Raw genomic sequence first — 23,518 nt, 5'->3', positions numbered from 1 at the left:
AGGGGTCCAGCATTTGCATGCTCAAGTCTTTTTTTTTTTTTTTTTTAAGATTTTATTTATTTATTTGACAGAGAGAGAGAGAGAGAGATCACAAGTAGGCAGAGAGACAGGCAGAGATAGAGGAGGAAGCAGGCTCCCTGCTGAGCAGAGAGCCCGATGTGGGGCTCGATCCCAGGACCCTGAGATCATCACCCGAGCTGAAGGCAGAGGCTTAACCCACTGAGCCACCCAGGCGCCCCTCAAGTCTTTTTTTGTTTGTTTGTTTGTCAAATGATCCCATATTGAAATATCTTCCTTAATAGTTCTTAACTAGTGGGGCATCCCACGGCCCCACTGTTGAGGTCACCTGTGGGGTTGGGAGGGTGATGGTATCAACATTGCAGCCCACAGACTGGGCAGTCCTCAGGGGCTCATCAGTGCTTCTAGAGAGTTCTCTGGCTGAAGATTGGTGCTGCATCTGTCGGGCATTGCTGACAGTCTCATCAAAACTGATGTTTCCACCGTGCTTCATGTTTTCCTGCTTCTTTCAGTCTCTTGGCAGTTCCTTGAGGGCTTTGATAAGCAGGACAGAGGCAGAAGGTCCTACTTCAGTCTGGGCCTGTCTGTTGTGAATGGCCAGTTTCACGGTCATCCTCAGACCTTTCCAATCACCGGTCGCCTTGGCCACATCATCACCAGTCTTTTCTGGAGACAGCCCCAGGGAGCCGATCTCTGGGGCCAGGGCAGAAGTGGCACTGACTTCCCCACCGGTGCACTTCGGGTACATGACTTTGATCTCCTTGGGGTCAAACTTAGGCGGCCTGGGGAAGGCAGCTGGTGTCGGATGAACCCAGATTCGGGACAACTGAGCACAGTCTGTGTGCTCTATTCTTGAGGATGACAGGAAGTAAGTAACTTAAGCATTGGATGGTTCCGCCTATTAGCTGAGTATTGAAGCAAGTTCCCTGATCTGTTCAGAAGAGGTCATTACATTTTGCCAGGAGTATAGAAGAGGAAATAGAGAAAATTAAGAAATTAAAGAAAAATGACAAGAGAAGTGGCACCGGGGCCATGGTCCCTCAGAGAACATGCCATGAGACCAGTGTGTGTAGGGAGAAAGAATTTGACATTATGATGCAAAACCAACAAGAACAAAGACAGAGGCGAACCAGGTACAACTGAAGCCCATTGTCAGCCAGGCCCTCGCCAGCACCCAGTCATTTCTCCTTAATTCAAAATCCGTCTGGAGCTAGATCTCAATGCTCTTTTTAATTACTTCTTTCAAGATATTTTCATCATTGTAATTGAACACACCCCTCTGGGTGCCATCCTAGAAGCGAGTATGTTAATGACCATACACAGAACACTGAGCTTATCCACACTCACTGGCTTTCCAGCTCACCCCTCAACTCTCCCATTATAGTTTAGAGGGAACACTCTGACAGACAGTCTCAACTGTCATCCTTCATAAAGACCCAAGTGAGAATTCTCTTTTGTGAAACTTCTCATTTAATCAGCTCCTTCTATGTGTTCCTCACAGAAGTCTTGCCACAGGGGCACTTGGGTGGCTCAGTCGATTAAGCGTCTGCCTTTGGCTCAGGTCATGATCTCCGGGGTGCTGGGATGGAGCTCTGCGTCAGGCTCCCTGCTTGGTGGGGAGTCTGCTTCTCCCTCTCCCTCCGTGTTCTCTCAGTCTCTCTCTCTCTCAAATAAATAAATAAAATCTTAAAAAAAAAAAAAAGTCTTGCCACCAAAAAGAAAATTAAACCCTTAGGGAAAAACAAAAACACATGCACACACAAAAACAGACAAAAAAACAAAACAGGTTTCCATTCATGTGGCATCTTTTAGGATGATTGCATTTTGAAGGCATGGACAAGGTTTTTATACATGCTGTTCATTTTCCCTTAGTGCTCTGAATATACTTAATAAAGAAAGCTTTGTGGACACCTGGGTGTCTCAGTCAGTTAAGCAACTGCCTTCAGCTCAGGTCATGATCCCAGAGTCCCGGGATCGAGTCCACCTCGGGCTCCCACCTCCACAGGGAGTCTGCTTCTCCCTCTGCTACCCTCTCATGCTCTCCCTTACTCACTCTCTTTCAAATAAATAAATAAAATCTTTTAAAAAATAAAATAAAGAAGCTTTTGACTGAGGTGTTTTGGATCCTTCTGATGATTACTGTATTGGTCATTTTTGTAATTACTGTGTTCTCAGTTGCAGATAACAGAATCCACATTGGCCAGTTTTCATAGAACACGATTAGAGCAGAGTCTTAGGTAGTTTATTTGTTTTTTTTACTTTTTTATTTTAAAAATATTTTATTTATTTGACAGGGAGAGAGCACAAGCAGGGGGAGTAGCAGGAAGAGGGAGAAGCAGACTTCCTGCAGAGCAGGGAGCCTGATGTGGGACTTGATCCCAGGACCCCGGGACCATGACCTGAGCTGAAGGCAGACACTTAACCGACTGAGCCACTCAGGGACCCTGAGTCTTAGGCAGTTTAAAGGATTTTCCAGTAGTGGCAGGGAAACAGGTTAGGATACCCAACAGCAGGAAGTTGGGTTCCTGATCAGGAACATTATGGCTCCCATGGAAACCCATTGCTGCTACTCTCCACTCAATGCCTATGATGCTAGAGGCAGGACCCTGGAATATCTACCAAAGCTTCTTCACCATCATACTCGCAAAAAGATGGATCCACCCCTCCATTTGAATCCCTTTCGCGGCTGGGGCACATGGGCATCTGTTCACCAGGAGCTGGGTCACATGCAGAATTCTTGCTACAAGAGAGTCTAGGCACTGGAGTGGGGGTTGTGCGGGTCCATCTGTGGAATCCAGGGACCATATCTACTTCTGGTAATTTGTGTGAAAGAATGGTGGTCATCATGAGGGTCACAAGGAGAGTAATATCTAGAATTTTTTGAAGTGCTTTCTGCATCTAGCACCGTGCTAAATACTTTATGTGCTTTGATATGCATAATCCTCAAAGCAACACTATGAAGTAGGTACTATTTATATCCTTGCATGGTAAGTAAAGGCACTGACGCCAGAGAGTTAATTAACTGGACCCAAGTCTCATAGTAAGTCGAGTCGGGATTCAAACTCACGTCTGTCTAAAATCAAAGTCTGTTTTTAGCTAGTGTGTTGATGATAGTGGCTTCATTACTCTCTTTTTAGTCAGTCTGTGAAAGCTCGCTTGACAAGCTAATCTGCCTCTCCCCAGTTTCTAGACTTTTTTTTTTAATTATTTTTTTTTAAGATTTTTTTATTTATTTATTTGACAGAGAGATCACAAGTAGGCAGATAGGCAGGCAGAGAGAGAGGAGGAAGCAGGCTCCCCACGGAGCAGAGAGCCCGACGCGGGGCTCGATCCCAGGACCCTGAGATCATGACCTGAGCCGAAGGCAGCGGCTTAATCCACTGAGCCACCCAGGCGCCCCAGTTTCTAGACTTTTTGCAAACACTGGGATGCTGATACTGGTGTAACTGGGAAAAGAAATTGAAATTCTGAACGTAAAATGCAAAGGGAGGGGATCCATCCGACCTGTTCTGGGTTAGGTTACCTTGTGTCAGATGTAAGGTGACCAGCCAATGATAGGAGATGCACTGAATGGAAAAAGCCAGCTAAAAGAATGTCCCTCCGAAGAGGATGGAAAAAGCATTAAATTCCTGTATCAGGTACAGTCTGTATAGGTTACTTTATATGAAGGCGGGGCAGAGCTTAACAAGACTAACCGTAACTCTAGGCAAAACTTAAATGATTTTCTTCCCTTCCTCAATTTCTAATCCAGGCAGACAGGATAGGACACGTAGTTGCCCAAAGATCCTGCTGCCTTTGGAGCCTCCAGGCTGAGCGGCAAGTGTAATTAACATTCCAAGGTGTGAATTATTTCCCCGCAGCAGGAGCCCCACAGCATCTGACTGTGATCACAGAAGCTGAGCTGCGGCTCTCTCTGTGGAAAGTGTACACATTAAAGATACGCAGAAAACTTCTTCAAACTTATAAATCCAAACATTGCGTGCTGTGTGTACCCGCTGACTTATAGAATGGGGGATCATTTCCAAAGAGCACGGAGTTCAGTGTGTTCCACTTGTTCCTAAGTTAAAACACATGCAAAAAAAAAAAAAAAAAAAAACAAAACCCTCAAAAACTAAGACTCAAACCAACTCCACTGTAGTCATACTTCAATCTCACTCTAAACTTGTGTCATCCGGTTGAACTGAGGCCCACAGGGAATTGGGCCCCACAAATCCCGGGCCTCCTGGTATCTGGGGGATCCCCAGTTACAGCCCTGAACTGGCGTCCTTCAAGTTAAGGTATTTTCCCTTTTGTGCACAGAACAGTATTTTCTATAGTGTACAGTGGAAGTCACTAGCGGGAGGGTGTGCATAAATGGGCTTGGAATGGTAGAGGAACAAATTATATTTCGTTTTCATACTTTTGAGTTTAAATATGTACCGAGAAAAACATAGAACACTGAATGTGAGATCCTTGGATCCTGCTTATTAACAAGGCTAGGAGTTATTACCAGAGGAGGGAACCCCTGCTGTATTAAGCAGGTAGTTGTTAAATGAATAAGTATAATGGTGCTCTGGTTGGCAAAACTAAAAATTGTTGGGGCGCGTGGGTGGCTCAGTGAGTTAAGCCTCTGCCTTCAGCTCAGATCATGATCTCCGAGTCCTGGGATCGTGTCCTGCATCGGGCTCTCTGCTCAGCAGGGAGGCTGCTTCCCCCTCTCTCTCTGCCTGCTTCTCTGTCTACTTGTGATCTCTCTCTCTGTCAAATAAATAAATAAAATCTTAAAAAAAATAAAGCTAGTTCTAAAATAAAAAGGGCAATTTAAATATTAAAAAAAAAACTAAACTAAAAATCATTCAGGCTGTCCCATAGTGAGGGCATGCTGGAAGCCGCCAAAGGGAACAATGGCTGGAATCGGGTGCCTACTCTGTTACTGTTGAGCTGGGGAGACCTTGAACAAGTCGTTCCTCTCTGGCAAACTTCAGACTCTAAGATAAGAGGAGGTATTAGCGGGGCGCCTGGGTGGCTCAGTGGATTAAGCCGCTGCCTTCGGCTCGGGTCATGATCTCGGGGTCCTGGGATCGAGCCCCGCATCGGGCTCTCTGCTCCGCAGGGAGCCTGCCTCCTCCTCTCTCTCTCTGCCTGCGTCTCTGCCTACTTGTGATCTCTCTCTCTGTCAAATAAATAAATAAAATCTTTAAAAAAAAAAAAAAAAAAAAAAAAAAAAAGAGGAGGTATTAGGGGGCATGTTGGACCATGGTGGGTATCCTTATTCTAGGAGCCAGGGCCCCCCATGGTGTATCAGGGGCTGGCTCAGGAAGGAGGGTTAGGCCAGCAGTCCAGGCTCCTAGTCTCCCCAAACCCCTACCCCAGCTCCAGCCTCAGCAGCTTTCACTGGTTATCCATATCAGGCTTTTAACAGAAAAATAGAAGGCACTGAGAGAAAAAAAGAAAGCAAATTATAGAATGTCTTTGGGCAGCTTTTTAAACACAACCGGCCTGTTCAACCATTCTATTTGTTCTAAAATCTAAGGGAGAAGGAACCTGAGTGGCCCTTAAGTCGGTTAAGCATCTGCCATTGGCTCAGGTCATGATCCCAGGGGTCCGGGATCAGCCCCAAGTTGGGCTCCCTGCTCAGTGGGGGTTCTGCCTCTCCCTCTGCCCCTCCCCCTAAGCATGCTCTCTCTCCCTCTTCCCCAGCCCCCAAATAAATAAATAAAATCTTAAAAAAAAATAAAGTCTAAGGGAGAATACAAAATTACCTTTAGTTAACTATTCATTGTAGCTTATATATTAACAGAAGGTCAAATTTATAATAAGTAGATTTTGAATAGAACTATATTTACAACTATGTGGTGTGCACATTTTTAAATGCTTTGAAGCCCCTTGAGTGTATACTGTTATAGAGCATAATCTTACATTTTACATCTATTTTAAAAGATAGAGAAGTTTAGAGTTGCTGTATCTGTTTATCTGATGCATTGCTGATCACATCAAAGTGTATTCGCTTCAGGGTGCCTGGGTGGCTCAGTGGTTAAGTGTCTGCCTTTGGCTCAGGTCATGATTGTGGGATCAAGCCCCGCATTGGGCTCCTGGCTCAGCAGGAAGTCTGCTTCTCCCTCTCCCTCTGCCTCTCCCCCTGCTCATGCTCTCTCTCTCTGTATTTTTTTGTCTCAAATAAAGAAATAAAATCCTTTAAAAAATTGTTTAAAAAATGTATTAGCTTCATAGTCCTAAGTCAAGAACATGATTTCCAATTACTACATTATTTATGTGAGAAAATATTATCTTTTTTAAAAAAAATCATTTTGGCCCAATAGTTAAATGCACAGTCTTTATGATTAGAGAGTTTGGGTTCAAATCTTAGTTCTCACTACTGTGACCCTTTCTCTCTCTAAGTCTCACTCTCTGGACATATAAGATAGAGAAAATAATAATTAATAATTAACTGACAGGGTCATTGCCCTGGAGCCTTTAAACTACTCAGCACAGTGCCCGGCCGCACACAGTAAGTGGGATGATGATATTGAGAGGGGTAAGAACTTCTTGCTTCCTACTAACCCTTCTCTTTTTTAACCCTTTCCCCTCCACATGACTCATAACCTTCCTCCTCTCACTCTGATCACTTATTTCAATGCTCACTTTTTTAGAATTTTTAAAAAATATTTTTGTGTTATGTTATGAGACTTTGAATCTTCTTTTTATTTATTTATTTTTGAGAGAGGGAGAGCACTAGTGTGGGAGCGGAATGGGGGCAGGGCAGAGGGAAAGGGAGAGAGAAAATCTCAAGCAGACTCGCCACTGAGCGGGGAGTCTGTGGTGGGGCTCGATCTTACAACCTTGAGATCATCACCTGAGCCGAAATTAAGAGTCGGATGCTTAACTGACTGAGCCACATGGCTGCTCCACTATTTTAGAATTTTGATCACAATCACTTTGTTTAATGATGGGGTGTTTGATTATTTATTTAACAAGTTAATGATACAAAGTTTCGGATGCCCTCTAGACTTAGAGGGTGCCTGCGAGTGCACCAGACAAGTAGAACAAGAAGGGTATGATAAGCAATGAGTCTGACTTTCCTAAGAAATTCAGTTCAGTGATTCAATTCCTCCTGTGTGTCTAGCGCTGTGCTGGAGAATCGTATATCCTGAATTTAATAAGCTACCACCACTTTTAAAGAGTCCCAATTTTTAGTTCTAAAATACAGTTACCATACCTATGGGAATGTTGCTTTGCTTAGAAATACATGAGGATCACGAACTTGCTCTTACCACCTTGGGACTCTACTGTAAAGCAGTGAAGGCTTGCTCTGTAGGGACCAAAGATAAGCCCTTTACATCGGGATGGGATGGCTATCTCCGCATTTAGCAAAGTGTGTTATTAGTATTTTGTGATGAAGGGTTTTGTTCCTGAATGCCCCGTCATTAGAGCAATATTGTTACACTGGTTCTTTTTCTTCTTTTTGGTGGTGGTTATTGTAACACTTCCCAGAGCCTCCGATAAGCTGATATGCATTGTAATTTCCTAAAAGGAAGCTATAGTCACGTTTGCTAAGCTTATTTGAACCTAGCAGGCTTTCCTGAGGAGCATCTCCTGCATGAGAGTGGAGTGGAGTCATGCTCTGAGCAATGCTGACCTGCTTTTATCCTTAGACCAGCCTGCGGGGCAGTGATTTGGTCTAGTTGGTCATGTGGGTGCTTAAGGACTTTCTTAGGAAAGTCAGTCTCATTGTTTATCATAACCTTCTTGTTCTACTTGTCTGGCGCACTCACAGGCACCCTCCAAGTATAGAGGGCATCTGAAACTTTGTATCATTAACTTGTTAAATAAATTATCAAACGTGTCACTTAGTACTGTCAAGATGATTGTATATACATATATATATGTCAAGTCATTGTGTAGCATCTTAAACTTACACAGAGCTGTATGTCAAGGACTCAATAAAACTGGAGGAAAGGCAACTTGAAAAAAATTTTGGTAGAAACCCAGAGAATCCCTGCCAGAACACTTAAGCATCAAAGAAAGAAACCTTACATGTGGTGAGGATTACAGGGAGGGGGGAGTAGCTCATCTTGGGAGGTATTGCTTTTCTCCTAGCCCACGAGGACCAATAAATAATAACGAAGATGCTTTTTACTTACCAGGCACTGTGCTATGCACCTTCCATAAGTTAACTCAATTACTTCTCACAGCATTGCTATGTGTTGATATCATCATTCCCATTTTGCAATAAAACAAAACAAAACAAAACAAGTTTAGAGAAACTTAAGTAACTCATGTGCAGTCAGTTCTGAATTCAAATAGAAATCTCTAGCACCAAAGCTCATGGCTTTAAACAAAAAAGAAGGGAAACACAAGTATACATAAGGACAAGTATATAAAAATGGACAATTTGGATAATCATCTAGCCTTGTATAACTCTAGCTGCCAGGACTTTAAGTCAGGTCAGAGCCCCCAGCATGTATGGCCCAAAGTGATCGTATTAATTTCTCATACCTTAAGATAAGTCACGCTGTGATAATACCTGATACTTAAGGAGTGTTTCCTGAGCGCCAGGCACTGGTAAGATCTTCATAAGCATTATCTCACTTAGTCTCAAAGTCCAGGGGCGCCTGGGTGGCTCAGTGAGTTAAAGCCTCTGCCTTCGGCTCAGGTCATGATCTCAGGGTCCTGGGATCGAGCCCTGCATCAGGCTCTCTGCTCAACGAGGAGCCTGCAATCCTCCCCACCTCCCCCCCACCCCCGCCCGCCTCTCTGCCTACTTGTGATCTCTCTCTGTCAAATAAATAAATAAAATCTTAAAAAAAAATTAGAAGTCCAAAGCTGTGAGGCACATACTATAATGACCCCATTTTACAGATGAGCATAGGCCCAGAGGGGCTAATTTGCTTGCCCATGGCCACACAGCTAGGAAATGGCAGACTTGGCCTTCAAACCAAAACTTGAACTTGGTCTGAGTTAAGACACGTACTTAAACACATTTTCCTATACTGCCCCCCAAAGTACCACATGACAAATTGAATAGTCTCAGTGAAATATCCTTTAAAAATCTACCATGTCTCTGAATTAAGATGGGAAGCACATAGAAATATTAGTCCTCTTTCTAGATATTTCAAAACTGTGAACATCTGGGGTTTTTTTTGTTTGTTTGTTTGTTTTCCTATGCAACACCTAAATCTCATTTTTATTTAGTGGGAATTCCACTTTTGGAAGATCTTGATAGGCACCAATTCCCCAAGCCCCAGCCTGTAGAAGCTAAAAAAGGCCAGACTTTTTCTTTCCTGACTCCTGGCTCCGCCAATGGGATGTTCCACCTGGGAATGGTGACCATGGAGGGCGTGATGATGTCAAGACATGTAACCTTTAGGGAGTGCTCACAACAGTGCCCGTGGAGCGGACAAGCTGGGGGCTGTGGCCGTGAGTAATGTTCCTGTGTCATGTCTTTGGCTGGGTTTCCTGCTGACTCACATCCATTGGTTCTTTCCTGTTTTCTGGGGCCGGTCACCCAGTTTACCCTCCTATTCTGTGACCCACCAATATCCTGCTAGTGCACTTCGTTTCTGTTTAGGTAAACTGTTGGTGACTCCAGATGCGTACATCTGAGCATGCACAAAATGATTCACACATTGGGAATGGTGCAGGTGGAGCCCAAGATGAACTTTTGTCTTAGACTTCCATAGCAGATTAAAAAGTGTCTTCTTGGGGCGCCGGGATGGCTCAGTGGGTTAAAGCCTCTGCCTTTCGCTCAGGTCATGATCCCAGGGTCCTGGGATCGAGCCCCGCATCGGGCTCTCTGCTTGGCAGGGAGCCTTCTTCCTCCTCTCTCTCTCTCTGCCTGCCTCTCTCCCTACTTGTGATCTCTATCTGTCAAATAAATAAATTTAAAAAAATCTTTAAAAAGTGTCTTCTTTTTTGAGATGCAAGGTGAAGGACATAGCTGTGGCTTTGTACTTGGGTAACAACCACCTTTTGTACTTTGGGGCTATGAGCAGTAAGTTCCAATTTCTCAGCAGGGCCTCTAGGGCTTTGACGAGAATGGCCCTGTGCACGGCTCTGTTTCTGCTACTCTCCTAAACTAGACCTGTACTTCAGCCAACTTGGCCTTTTGGCCGCTCTATAGCCTTATTTTGCATTTCCTGGCCCAAATAGTCACCTGCCTTCTAGAGGTCAGCCTTTTTTAACCTGTAGGGATAAGTGGAAAACTTAGGGTTCTGCATCTTAGGCTGTCCTCTTATTTGCACTTCTTATGGTCACAACCTTGTTTCCCACTGTGGCCAAGAGCTCCACTGAGGAGCACGGTTTGCTTCATGGTCTGCTGAATCCAATTCCTGATTTAGTCCTCTTCATAGGAGAAGAGTCTAGTCCTTTCTTTACAGGCCTCACTGGGGAGCAGGGAAGGGGGCATGTCTCTTTCTTTTTTGCCACAATCACTGCAGACTGCACAGATAGAAAGTTTGCTTTCGGGGTGCCTGGGTGGCTCAGTGGGTTAAAGGTCATGATTCGGCTCAGGTCATGATGGCAGAGTCCTGGGATCGAGCCCCACATCAGGCTCTCTGCTCAGTGGGGAGACTGCTTCCCTTCCTCTCTCTCTGCCTGCCTCTCTGCCTACTTGTGATCTCTGTCTGTCAAATAAATAAATAAAAATCTTTATAAAAAAATGAAAGGAAGTTTGCTTTCATGGCATTTTGGGACAATTGGAAAAGGAACAGAAATTTCTTTTTTTTTTCCTGAAAGAGAGAGAGAGTATGTGTGTGCATGTGTGCACACGCGCACACACACACACACACACACACACACACACACACACACACACACCAGGGTGGGAGGGGCAGAAGGGGAGGGAGAGAGAGAATCTTTTTTTTTTTTTTAAAAGATTTTATTTACTTATTTTACAGACAGAGATCACAAATAGGCAGAGAAGCAGGCAGAGAGAGAGGAAGAAGCAGGCTCCCCACCAAGCAGAGAGCCTGATGCGGGACTTGATCCCAGGACCCTAGGATCATGATCTGAGCCTAAGGCAGAGGCTTAACCCACTGAGTCACCCAGGCACCTGGAGAGAGAGAATCTTAAGCAGGCTCCACAGCCAGCACAGAGCCTGAGGCAGGGCTCCATCTCAGAACCCTGGGATCATGACCCAAGCCCAAATCAAGAGTTGGACACAACTGACTGAACCACCCAGGCGCCCCAGGTGCCTTTCTTAGAGAAAAGGGTAAAGTTCTGGGGGAATTTGATTCTCCCAGAATCATGACACAAAGTAGTACAGAGTTAGGATTTCAAAGGGTGCGGTAGAGTGTTTTCCTGAACTCTGGCCCTGAGTATCCCACTCTTTCAAGCATCTTCTATAAAACTCTTGGGGAACTTCTTTACTTCACTGGAAACCACTGGGAAGGTTCTCCTCCATCCCCTTCTCTCTCCAGACAATTCCTCAGTCCCACTGGAGAAATCCACAGAACTATCAACCATACAAGGACAACTACATCCTACAGACCTGGCAGAGGAGAAGACAAGAGTTGGGGGGTGGGGGTGTAGCTCGGTTTCACCAGAGCCTGCTGCTAAGGATGGGTGTGGGTCATCGAGGCAGAATACCTTTTCGCTGTTCCCTTCAATATGAGCTGCATCAGACACGGCTGTGGCAGGAATTCTGGAACTTGTTACAGGAGCTGTAGGAACATCCCCAAAGTAATCCTAATAATTAAGGAGAAACTTCATTATCAAAGCACTTTCCTTTTCCCTGGAAGTCCTTAAATCCCATGATAATGTACAATAAGTTCTGTCCCTCTCTCATTTTGCCTATCAGAACGATGGAGAGTTGCTTAGAAAAAAAAAATACACACAATGGTTTTAAAAAAAAAGTATAATTTACATATTATTATATTAGTTTCAGGTATACAATACAGCAATTCAACAATTCTATACATTTCTCAGGGCCCATCAAGATAAGTGTGCTTTTTTTTTTAAGATTTTATTATTTATGTATTTGACAGAGAAAGACACAGTGAGAGAGGGAACGCAAGAAGTGGGAGCAGGAGAGGGAGAAGCAGGGAGCCCGATGTGGGACTTGATCCTGGGACTCCTGGATTATGACCCAAGCCGAAGGCAGACGCTCAACGACTGAGCCGCCCAGGTGCCCCAAGATAAGTGTACTCTTAATCCCCTTTATCTATTTCAACCGCCCTCCACACACCTCCCCCACTGGTAACCACCACTTTGTTCTCTGCATTTAAGAGTCTGGATTTTTGTTTGTTTCTTTTTTTCTTTGTCTGTTCATTTGTTTCTTAAATTCCACATGTGAATGAAATCATATGGTGTTTGTCTTTCCCTGACTTATCTCACTTAGCATTACACCCTCCAGCCCTATCCATGTTGGATGGCAAGATTTCATTCTCTTTTATGGCTGAATAATATTCCATTGTATACACGTACCACATCTTCTTTATCCATTCATCTATCAGTGGACATTTGGGTTGCTTCCATAGTTTGGATATTGTAAATAATGCTGCAATAAACCCAGCGGTGCATATATCTTTTTGAATCACTGTTTTTATATTCTTTGGGTAAATTTCTGGGAGTGGGATTACTGAATCATATGGTAATTCTATTTTCAATTTTTTTGAGGGACCTCCATACTGTATTCCAGAGTGGCTGGACTAGTTTGCATTCCCACCAATAGTGCACAGGGTTTCTTTTCTCCACATCCATGCCAACACTTGTTATTTCTTGTCTTTTTTATTTTAGCCATTCTGACAGGTAAGGTAATATCTCATTGTCATTTTAATCTGCATTTCCCTGATGATGAGTGATGTTGAGTGTATTTTCATATGCCTGTTGGCCATCTGTATGTCTTTTTTTGGGAAAATGCCTATTCAATCCCTCTGCCCATTTCTTTCTTTTTTTTTTTTAAGATTTTATTTATTTATTTGACAGATAGAGATCACAAGTAGGGAGAGAGGCAGGCAGAGGGAGAGAGAGGAGGAAGCAGGCTCCCTGCCAAGCAGAGAGCCCGATGTGGGGCTCGATCCCAGGACCCTGGGATCATGACCTGAGCGGAAGGCAGAGGCTTTAACCCACTGAGCCACCCAGGCACCCCTCTCTGCCCATTTCTTAATTGGATTTTTTTTGGTGTTATTTAAGTTCATTATATATTTTAGATACTAACCCCTTATAGGATGTATCATTTGCAAATATTTTCTCCCATTCAGTAGGTTGCTTTTTTGTTTTGTTAGTGGTTTCCTTCCTTCCTTCACTGTGCAGAAGCTTTTTATTGGTGTAGCCCCAATAATCTAATTTTGCTTTTGTTTTCCTTGCCTGAAGAGACATATCTAGAAAAATATTTCTGTGGCTGATGTCAGGGAAATTATAGCCTATGATTTCTTGTAGAAGTTTCATGGCTTCAGGTCTCACATTTAGGTTTTTAATCCATTTGGGGTTTATTTTTGCATATAAGAAAGTAGTCCAGTTTTCCCAAAACCGTTTATTGAATAAACTGTCTTTTCCCCATTGTATATTCTTGCCTCCTTTGTCATAGATTAATTGACAATATAAGCATGGGTTTATTTCTAGACTCTTTATTTCATTCTATTGATCTATGAGTCTGCTTTTGTGTCAGTACCGTACTGTTTTGATAACTACAGCTTTGTAGTGTATCTTGAAATTTGGGATTATGATACCTCCAGCTTTGTTCTTCATTTTCAAGATTTGCTTCGGTTATTCAGGCTCTTTTGTTTTTAGGATTACTTGTTCCACTTCTGTGAAAAACGTTGGCATTTTGACGGAGACCACATTAAATCTGTGGATCACTTCAGGTAGTATGGCCATTTTAACAATATTGGTTCTTCCACTCCATGAGTATGGAATATCTTTCCATTTGTGTCATCTTCAATTTCTTTCATTAGTGTTTTATAGGTGTTGGGGTACAGGCCTTTTAGTTCCTTGGTGAAGTTTATTCCTAGGTATTTTATTCTTTCTGTTGCAATTGTAAATGGGATTGTTTTCTGTTTCTACTACTTCAATATTAGTGTATAGAAATACAATAGATTTATAAATATTAATTTGTATCTGGTGACTTTACTGAATTCATTTATCAGTTCTAGTAGTTTTTTGGCAGAATTTTTAGGGTGCTCTATGTATCATAAAAAATAACAACTTTATTGAAACATAATTCATGTATGATATAATTCACCCATATGAAGTATATAATTCAATGGTTTTGAGTATATTCAGGGTTGTGCATCCATCATAATACATTTTTTTAAACATTTTATTTGTTTATTTGACAGACAGAGATCACAAGTAGGCAGAGAGGCAGGCAGAGAGAGAGGAGGAAGCAGGCTCCCTGCCTGGGAAGAAAGCCTGATATGGGGCTCGATCCCAGGACCCTGGGATCATGACCTGAACTGAAGGCAGAGGCTTTAACCCATTGAGCCACCCAGGCGCCCCCCATCATAATACATTTTAGAACACTTTTATTACCTCAAAATGAAACCCCACACCCATTAGCAGTCATTTCTCAATTCTTCCCATCACCCCCCCACACCTTAAGCAACCACTAATTTACTTCACATCTCTATGGATTTGCCACTTACTGACATTTGATATAAGCAGGATTACAATATGAGTTATTTTGTGATGGACTTCTTTTGCTTAACATCATGTTTCCAAGGCTCAACCATGTTGTACCAGGTATCAGAACTTTATTCCTTTTGATGGCTGAAATCAAAATAATATTTTGTTGCATGGCTATACCACATTTTGTTTATCCATTCATCAGTTTATGGATCTTTGAATTGCTTATTTTTGTCTGTTATGAATAACGTTGCCATAAGTGTTCATGTGTCAATCTTGTGTGCACGTGTTTCTTCAGTTTCTCTTGGGTATATGCCGAGATGTGGAATTGCTGGGTCATGTGATAGCTCTATGTTTAATCTTTTGAAAAACTGCCAAAACATTTTCCACAGTGGCCACACTATTTTATACTCCCACCAGCAGTGTAGATGGGTTTCAACTTCTCCACATCCTTGCCAACATTTTTCTTGTATTGTACAAAACTGTCTTTTGTGTTACACCTATCCTAAGAGGTATGAAGTAATACTTCATTGTGGTTTTGATTTGCATTCTTTTGATGGCTTGAAAGTTGGTGAGCAGTTTTTCTAGTGCCTATTCGACATTTGTGTATCTTCTTTGAGAAATGTCTATTCAGATTCTTTGCCCATTTTTTAAAAAAATTGCTTATTTTATAAATATGTAATCTCTACACCCAAGGTGGGGCTTGAACTCACAACCTCAAGATCAAGAGTTGCATGGTTTTCCCACTGAACCAGTCATGTGTCTTTGCCCATTTTTAAATTGGGTTATTTCTTTTGTTGTTGTTGAGTTGTAAGAATTCTTTGTATATTCTAGATACAAATTCCTTATCAGATACATGATTTTCAGATATGTTCTCCCATTTTGTAAGTTGTCTTTTCACTTTTTTTGATGGAATCCTTTTTTTGTATTTTAAGATTTTATTTTTATTTTTATTTATTTACTTTTTAAAAAGATTTTATTTATTTATTTGACAGACAGAGATCACAAGTAAGCAGAGAGGCGGTCAGAGAGAGAGGAGGAAGCAGGCTCCCTGCTCCCAGGGTCCTGGGATCGAGTCCCGCATCGGGCTCTCTGCTCAGCAGGGAGCCTGCTTCTCCATCTCTCTCTGCCTGCCTCTCTGCCTACTTGTGATCTCTGTCTGTCAAATAAATAAATAAAATCTTAAAAAAATAACAAATGCACACATACACACATACAAACAGGATAAAGGTGTTATTTGACAATGGCAGAGGGAGTGACGAACTCCTTTTGTAAAGAAACTTGCTAGGGAAAGGGCATTTTGAGGGGGAAAAAAATCTCTAAATATTTCGTGGTTATGTGGTTTGTTGCTAAAAACATAAGGACTCACCTGTTTAAATACTCTCATTGTTGCACACTTAAAAACTTAGAAATAACAACTTTGAGCCCACTAAAGTTACAAGAAAATGTTTCAGTGGACTTTGAAGCCAAATGCTATTTTGAAAGAAACACCTGATTGACCTCAGGGAAATTAGATATACACTTACTGCATTATAAGAGCAGCAGTGGCCTTGCAGAATTATTGAAAGGGCTGAAAAACTAATATCATTACCTAGTAAGCACAGCCAATGACAATTTCGTCCATTTATATATATATGTATATGTTTTAGAGAGAACTTTTCAGTTTTGATAGCTATTAAAAAACTCAACTTTAGAACGAGAATTTTAAGAAGATCAATAAATTAAGATGCTAGAAAATAATAAAACAAGTCCATTCACAATGCACTTAGTAAAAATATTATTACAAACAATATTTTATATTTTTATAATAAATACTATTAATAATATTGCGAGTATTAGACATTTTAGCAAGAACAAAAAGTAATATATTATAAAAGAAAGTTAAGAATACCTTAGAATATGCCTAGAATTTTTAAGTAAATAAATAAACCTGTCCTGGGCATGGGTGCTTAAATTTTTTTTATTGAAAGGAATGTTTCTCCAAAAAAGCTTTGGGTACCCCTGGTCTAAACTATGACATTATAATTCAGAGTCACACAGTGAATTGCCAATGAGGAGCCACCGTGCACAGCATTTCTCAAACCCATCTGGCCAGGAAACATTTAGAGAGATGAGTGTTCCAGGAAACCTTCTTTGGACAATACTGGATGCTGGTTAAAAGGGTGGGGTGGGGGCACCTGGGTGGCTCAGCGGGTTGAGCCTCTGCCTTCGGCTCAGGTCGTGGTTCCAGGGTCCTGGAATCGAGCCCCGAATCCGGCTCTCTGCTCAGTGGGGAGCCTGCTTCTCCTCTCTCTCTCTGCCTGCCTCTCTGCCTACTTGTGATCTCTGTCTGTCAAATAAGTAAATAAAATCTTTAAAAAAAAAAAAAGGGTGGGGTGGACTGCAGACAGAACTGAATTTGACTATCAGCCTCGTCACGTACTAGCTAGGGGACCTGAACATATTATTAAATCCTTTGAGCCTCTGTTACATGTAATATGGGGCTAGTAATATATAACTCATATGTTTATATAAATTTTTTTTAAGATTTTATTTATTTATTTGACAGAAGGAGAGACAGCAAGAGAGGGAACACAAGCAGGGGAGGTGGGGGAGGGAGAAGCAGGTTCTCTGCAGAACAGGGAGTCTGACGTGGGGCTTGATCTCAGGACCCTGGGATCACGACCCGAGCCAAAGTCAGATGCTTAACTGACTGAGCCATCCAGGTGCCCCTTGTATGAACTTTAAAAATGATACCGCATGTAAGTGCATAGCATAGTGCCTGACATCTTGCAAACACTCTTGAAAAGAAGCTTTCATGGTTTTGTCACCTAGGATTATTTAGGATTATTTAGAGACCTGTTTTACCTTTCATAACTACATTTCTTCAGTGCAAAGATTGACTCTTCTCTTACAAGCCCTGTATAACACTTAGCTGCAAGAGACATTCATGAATGAATGAAGAAATGAATAATAGAAGCAGAATTCTCTGAAACCAAAGCTTGGGAGGCTACCTATATCACCAAACACTGAAGGAAAAACATTTCTTTCTCAGCTGCTTATAATTCACCTTTTAATGACTAAACCGGAACACTCATGTAAGATGAGGCCTCATAATAAGTAGCATTTATTACCTAGGCAGTTGATAACAATTAGCAGTTGATAACAATTAGATAGTAATTAATTGTTTCCAGCTGCTCCCCTTTGATTAATTATGCAAACAAATTTATTACAGTTCCCCAGTGGCTTGGTATTGCTAGAAGTTAGCACACCTGAGATGGAGACAAGATAACCATGAGTGCTTTTTTTTTTTTAAGTTTATTTATTTATTTTTGTAATCTCTGCACCCAATGTAGGGCTCGAACTCATGACCCCGAGGTCAAGAGTCACATGTTCTTCTGACTGAGCCAGCCAGGTGTCCCACCATGAATGCTTTAAAGGTCAGAGGCACAAGGACTGGTGTGGCCAGGGCAAAATCAGCCATGCGAGGATATGACAGGCTTCCTCCACCCCCACTTTATTCAGGTCTAACTGACAAATTATAAATTCATTGACAAATGAAACTGAAATATATTTTAATATACAATGTGAGGATTTGAGATATATATATATATATATGATTACTGTAATCAAGTTGATTAACACATCCATCACCTCAAGATTTTTTTTTTTTGGTGAGAATGTTTAAGATCTCTTTTGGCAAATTTCAAGTATAAATACAGTATTATTAAATATAGTCACCAGGCTGTACATTAGATCCCCAGAACTCATTCATCCTAAAACTGAGTTTGTAACCTTTGACCAACATCTTCCCACACTCCCATCCAACCCTGCAAGCACCATCTATTCTCTATTTCTATGAGTCTGAGTTTTTTGTTTTGGGGTTTGTTGTTTTTTTTTTTAAAGATTTTACTTATTTGACAGAGAGACAGCAAGAGAGGGAACACAAGCAGCGGGAGTGGGAAAGGGAGAAGCTGGCCCCCTCAACCAGAGGGAAGCCTGACGCGGGGCTCAATCCTAGGACCCTGGGATCATGACCTTAGCCGAAGACAGACGCTTGACCACTGAGCCACTCAGGCACACCTGTTTTGTTTTGTTTTGTTTCCACATATAAGTGATACCATGCAGTATTTGTCTTCTTCTGTCTGGCTAAAAGTGGGCTTTAAAGGATAGACAAACTATTTCAGGGTCACAAAGAGTGAAGGCATGATAGAATCCATTTCCATCTCTCATTCTCCCCACGCCTAGTACATGGGTTCCTATTTCAGTATCTTGATTATAACAGTTCTAAAGATACTACTACTTGAATGACTTATTTTTTAAAGATTTTATTTATTTACTTGAGAGAGAGAGAGAGGGAGAGCAAGCACAAGCAGGGGGAGAGGGAGAGGGAGAAGCAGAGTCCCTGCTGAACAGGAAACCCCCCATTTGAGGCTCCATCCCAGGACCCCAGGATCATGACCTGAGTGGAACCATAGCTTTACCCGACTGAGACACCCAGGCGCCCCAGTGACAGCGGTACTTAATGATTAACCCAGATCAGTCCTAGGCCTCATGTGGCCCAGTTTGGGGGTGATACTGCATTCACAGAAAGAACCTAGCAATTAAAAATGAAGACAATTCCTATGGACATTATGCCATTTACAACTCACAATCACACTTCAGAAAGTCACGTGTCCTCTACGTCTCCAACCGCAGCTGCTAAGGCCCCGCCCTCCTTCCATTTCTTACTATCCACTCTTTTTTTAAAACTCTTCTTTTTTTTTTTTAAGACTTTATTTATTTTGCTTATTTGACAGAGGGATCACAAGGAGGCAGAGAGGCAGGCAGAGAGAGAGGGGGAAGCAGGCTCCCCGCTGAGCAGCAGAGCCCAATGCGGGCTCATTCCAGGATCCTGAGATCGTGACCCCTGCCAAAGGCAGAGGCTTAACCCACTGAGCCATCCAGGCGCCCCCTGTCCATGGCTCTTAATGACGGTTGCATTCAGGAGCACGGAACAGAAACCTGTATGCGCATGCGTAAGAAGATGGCGCCTTCCTTTATCTAATGGAGCCAGAACTCCAGGCAGTTCAGGCAGGGATCCCAGCTCTCACCAGTGGCAGTGGCCCCCCCCGCCCCCCCCCCCCCCCCCCCCGCCTTTAGCTTTTATCTTTTGCAAAATGTCTGCTTCATCTTGAATCTCTGTTCTCAGTGGGGAGATAGAAGCATTAAAAACAAAAGCTTTATGCATGCCAACTGAGTCCCTCTCTTTTCAATCAGGAAAACAACAGTTTTGTTTTTGTTTTTAAACTCCATCCTGTAGTTTTCCTTATATCTCATTGGCAGAATTGCATCAACTGGACAACTTCAGAAGAAAGAGCCTGGGAAGATATGGTATTTCATTGATTTTTATTTATTTATTTTTTAATATTTCATTTATTTGGGAGAGAATGCACAAGCAGGGGAGAAGCAGACTCCCCGCTGAGCAGGGAGCCCTAGGTCAGGACTTGATTTCAGAATTATGACCTGAACCAAAGGCAGACACTTACCCGACTGAGCCATCCAGGTATCCCTTGTTGATTTTTTTTTAAAACTTGGTCACATTGTTCCCTCAGAACAAATTTAGGGGAGAAAGGGGGTGTGTGGTTTATCTCTGTCCACCAAAGTGCTCCCTGAACCTTCTCTAACACATGCAAACTCCCCTCTCTTTCCGTTGCTGTTCTTTTCTTTCAGGAACACGAACCTTTTCTGTTCCAGCTCTTTGGCTGTTCCTCTCCCCAGCTGGAAAACATGTACTGGATGCCGGGTGCTTCTCCAAGCCCCTTGCAAGCATGATTTTGTTTAACCCTTAGGATGGCCAGATATTTCTATTATCGTTCCACTTGATAGATGTGGAAAGTGAGGCTTACAGCAGGGAATTAACTTGCTAAAGTCACTAGCTAATAAGAGGTGGTGCTATTATTTGACCCCAGATGTCCAAGGTGAAAACTGACTCTGAGATGGAGAGTTGTGCCCATGAAGTTCATTGTGAAGTGCCTTCAGTATTAACACCTGGGCAGGGAATGAGACCTCAAGTTTGGCTGGAAGGAGAAGGCAAACTAAGACATAGTTTCAACAGAAGGCGTCAGCCAATCAAACAAAGAGCTTCAGAGCTGAGAAGGCCTTCATAGTACTCCCATCTTGAGATAAAAAGGCCAAGTCTTTAAGGACCTACAGAAAGGGGGTGGTTTCCTAGACTGGAAGTGGGCTCTCTCGGGGAGCAGGTATGACCTTGGGTAAGGTGGGTCCCTTCCGGGAACAGTTCTTACAAGATTCTGGTTGTCTCTTAACCTGGGGAAATGTACACCAGTAAGATTAGTAGGGTTATAGCCCTCCATTAATCATCTTCCTTCTCTACCCTTTGTAGATTCCCCTGACCCTAAGCTAGCATCTCTGCTACTCTCAGTGGCTTTTGTGGTAGGGTGACCTGAACCCATATCCCTTAGAGGGTCTGAGCCCCTCATCACCATGCTCTTTTCAGATGTAGCTCTGCACTTGACTATTTACCATCCTAATTGAACAGGAGGAGAATGAAGAGATGTCTCAGGGGACCCCAAACACACTCCTCTCTGCTTCCCACTGTGTAATAGCTCTACCTCTTCCTGACGATCAGAGTCGATTATCCCTGATTAGATGGTGACCCCTTTCCTTGCCTGCTGGTGTCTTAATATGAGCAGCTCAAAGTGACTGGGAGGCAACCATAGTGTAAAGTTTAGTGCAATTATTGCTGTGTCCCCTCTTGGTAGTGTTCCCCCTCTGGCAACCAGGACCTCTAGACCTGCATAGCCCACAGTTGTGGAGATGGGAAACACAAATTCCCCTGGCGGGTCACTGGGGATAATGTTAACCAGGGCCACCCCTTCTACCTTTCAGCTCCCAGGTCCATGAATTCTACCTTTTGGGGCCACAGTACCAAATAATTGTCACTGATTAGGGTGCATTCTTTGTCCTGGAGGTGCTCCATCCTCTCTCAGCTGGGCCTCAGTGGTACCTTCAAATGGCCATTCCATCACCCCACTGGGCCAGCAATTCTGGCTATTTTCTATGGTATATTCTAGGACCAATGGATTTCATGGCCATGGGCCCACTGCACACCTGTTTCACTTTTTTTAAGGATGTTTCTTTGGTCCAGTGCTATGTTCCATAGGATCCTGTGTCAGTGGATCAAACATTCTGTGGGTCCTTAGAGGTGCTGGCTGAAAACTGCCACCAAATTTTGTGGGAAGGAAGAGCAAATCCATACCCAGAATGTTTCTATTCCAGTCCAGACAAATTACTGTTCCTTCTAGGGTAGAAGAAGTCATTTTGGCATCAACAGCCTGGTTGGTTTCCTGAGGGATGGTGTCCTAGTAGGGTCTTATTTGGTGTCTGTGGCTGGCAGGTTGGGCACTTGGTGGCATCAGTGGCTAGATCAGCCTTGGCAAGTAGGGGTCCACGCTGTTAGGCTCTTGCAAAGTCTTGCCACTGTGGCACTCTGGGCATGGCACTCTTATCTCTGCATTCTCCTAGAGTTATAAATTTTGGAAAAATTTAGTCTTGGCTACGCTGGGGGGTGGGCAACTTCAGAAGCTTTTACTTGGCCTTCTCCATTATGCCTGCGCTTATCCCACAGGCTAAGGGACAAATGTGAGACTTTTGCCAACTACCAAGTATGTCTTTTCTAATTATACATTCTGGGAGGACCAGAGGACTCATTTTCCTATACTCTTGCTGGGAACACAGTCTTCTTTAGTCATCAGGTTCTGGGTCTGAAAACTGGCTAAGGTCCAGAAACCAGGCAAGGGACTGTGGCTTTTCACTGGGGCAGGTTCCCTCAGTCTCCTCTTCATCCATCCTTGAGTTTTAAAAGGTGTACACATTGAACCCTGCCGGCCTCCCATGTCTGCTGCTTCTCAGGACATGGTGTTCTATTGATTATCCCCATAGCTCTCTGCCAGGGGTTATATCCCCTAAGATGCCACTCTAATTGGACCATTCATGACAATGCTGCTTAACCTTGCTTCTGTTGGTTAAGTGTTGCCACCTGGGCTCTATTTCTTCAAGATCCCATCAACCCTACTGCTGTCGCGGAGCCTAGCTCTGTAACAGAATCACCTGCCATTAGCCCTGGTGCGAAGGGGAGCCACCACTGAGCTTCTCAGTGATGCTGATGTCTCTTCCACTAGCATACTCCTTATTGCTTGTGCTAAAGGACACAATGTAGTCAGCTGGGGGGATGTACATGGTACGTCCACTCTAGCATGCCTACTTCTGAGTCTTTTGCTACCTTCTTCTATTCCCAGCTATGATGGCTCTGGCCTTTCTGTTTTACCTAGTGTGGGCCATTGCTTTCTCTAAGCTTCCTGGCAAACTCCTAGTGACCTGTTAGCATTACTTCGTGGGAGCTTGCTAGGATTATAAATACCATAGTACAGGGACATGTTCATACCAATAAACTCTGCTTTGTCTAGCATTATGTTCATCTCCTCCATCCTCCCTCCCCAGTTTAGTACCTGGCGACTCAATCCCATACATAGGCTCCTGGCTTCTGAAGGTATGTACAGTTAGCAAACTCTTTTAACTCCTTCATGATAGTGCCTCTCCTTCTTTGGCCAGTCCAGCATCTGCACAGTGGAGTTATTCTGTGACTTGATTTCAGTTACTTGTCTGGCAGACAGGAGGAGAGGGCCAGGAGGATCCTCGGGAGGATGTCGGTTGCCTTGTAAGGTAGATACTTTTACATTTTCAAGCAGGGAGAGTGGGGCACTTCTATGAACCCAGAGTGTTCAGGGCGATATAGGGTTTTAAGGCTTCCAAGTCTATCAACCCAGATGCCCCAAAGTGTCACGATCCCTCTTCTTTCTAACCATGGCACTGACCTAGACATGGAAGACTTGCTGTGGCTGAGAATTCAACCTGTTTGGAGTGCTACTATTCTTAAAATGAAATTCTGGGCCTGATCCTCAGCATTTCTGCCCTCCCC

The 23,518-nt window shown here is 43.1% G+C and overlaps 1 pseudogene; it reads right to left on the bottom strand.

Annotated features, from left to right (window-relative positions):
• Positions 1 to 305: 305 nt before the first annotated feature.
• Positions 306 to 22,779, bottom strand: LOC123930020 (annotated as a pseudogene).
• Between the last annotated feature and the right edge of the window lie 739 nt (positions 22,780 to 23,518).

The sequence above is a fragment of the Meles meles genome, chromosome 18, assembly GCF_922984935.1.
Source record: "Meles meles chromosome 18, mMelMel3.1 paternal haplotype, whole genome shotgun sequence".
In the NCBI taxonomy this organism is placed as follows: domain Eukaryota; kingdom Metazoa; phylum Chordata; class Mammalia; order Carnivora; family Mustelidae; genus Meles; species Meles meles.
The sequence above is the reverse complement of the archived record's forward strand: the minus strand, read 5'-3'. Positions and strand labels throughout refer to the sequence as shown.